The sequence below is a fragment of the Branchiostoma floridae genome, chromosome 4 (assembly GCF_000003815.2).
Source record: "Branchiostoma floridae strain S238N-H82 chromosome 4, Bfl_VNyyK, whole genome shotgun sequence".
Classification (NCBI taxonomy): Eukaryota; Metazoa; Chordata; class Leptocardii; order Amphioxiformes; family Branchiostomatidae; genus Branchiostoma; species Branchiostoma floridae.
Window position 1 is genome coordinate 11864963 of NC_049982.1, and position 1687 is coordinate 11866649.

The following is a 1687-nucleotide window of genomic DNA, read 5'->3' on the forward strand; positions in this document are numbered from 1 at the left end:
TAAAACATTCGGAAAACCCCGACTATGAATAGGCCTCACGTAATGCTGCCGTGTCGAGTATATAAAGGCCATTACCGTACGTAAATCCCCCACTCTCCTGCCAACTTGAGGAAAACGAGTTGATCTGCGTTCAGTCCAGGCTCCGAAGAAAACGAGGTAAGAGATTCCTTCCCATGTTTGCGGGCTTATTTTCAAGATTGAGCTACTTGATCATTTTCATGCAATTTTCTCGCAATTGTAACATGATTTCGACATTTAGTCTAGGATCCCTGTAGTCAGCAGGGGTATGACGCGAATTCACACAGTAAAAAAGAAGAATCGCCCATTATATTTCAGTTTTATTGTATCATTTGCTCGGGGATTTCTTCTGGCTAACTTCTTTCTCCTTCTCCTCGTCGGCTTATTTCTTTCTCATCGCCACATTTCAACTGGGGCGCCACAGCCTGTGTCTCTCTCCCCTCAGAGCTCGCTTCCTAGTTCCTCTTCCTAGTTCCTCTCCATACACACTACATGATTTCAATCACTGGCTCATCAACAGAGGTTAACAGAGCATATCAAACTTACATTTTAGTTCGAGAACAGCGATGTCTGACCCCAAGGCAAACATGGACAACAAGTCCGACCAATGCAACCCCAACAACCCCAAGTTCGAGGGGCATGAGAAGGTAAGCACATTTTTAGAACTGCTAGCTGCGAGTCAGTCTTCCACAGCCAACGTTAGAATGAAATATGTTGTACGTAAATGGATTAGGAAATAGTTCAAGTCAGCACATGTTTGTTCAATTTGTTGTGTTTTTTCTACTTGTATGACAAGGGGGTTACCTTTGTTTCCTTGTTGGTGTTGGTAATGACCTGTGTGACAATTTTCTGAATGGTCACCAATGTTACCATTGCGAAATGTGGCCTTGTTACTACTTTCAGACACTTGTACCCAAACTTTAACTTGTATTTTTTAGGGCTACAGTGGAACTGGGACCAAACCTGACCTGGACAACCACGGCAACCAGCTCAATCCCAACAACGAGCGTTTTCAGCCCAAGAAGTCGTAAAGGACACGGCGGAAAACTCGCCTCCAGCTGGCTTCACTTCGCATTGCTTCACGCGCCGGATGACATTACGTTATTCAATCTTTACAACAGCCATTTGATGCAAGGAGAGATGTAGAAGTTGACAATGTAAAGCAGCATGCATGGCTTGTTATAAGAAATATTGCACATTGCAAATGCTACAGTACTAGTACTATTAATCTGCTCAATGTAATATCCTCAAACATTGGCACCAGCCATTGGCAGCATGCATGTACACTGGTTATCATCTTGAATATTACACAAATCTGCATTCTTGTGTTATATCCAATGCCTACTTGAGCAACGTACCATAGCACATTGTACTGTGTAATTTTCCCACTCCCCCACCCGTTTTCACAATTAAGCATTACACAGCCCTGAATACCAATCAGTCGCGATAGGGAATACAAGTGAACATAACATAATCGACAAAACTAAATAGTGTAATGAAGCATGCACTGTTTTTACAAAGATCATAAAACCTGGATATGGAGGTAAAGGATATACATGTCAGAGCATGGCACATTTCCACCCGAGCTAACAATTTCTGCATATTTCGGTAGATTTGGTGTGATTTGCCTTTGATGGTGAATGCAATAAAGCTGGCTTGAGCAACGTCC

The 1687-nt window shown here is 42.7% G+C and overlaps 1 long non-coding RNA gene across 1 annotated transcript; it reads left to right on the forward strand.

Moving 5' to 3' along the window:
- On the forward strand, window positions 1–1687 carry LOC118415021. The gene is made up of 3 exons (XR_004831055.1): window positions 1–156; window positions 572–665; window positions 957–1687. It is a non-coding gene; the product is annotated as an uncharacterized LOC118415021 (long non-coding RNA).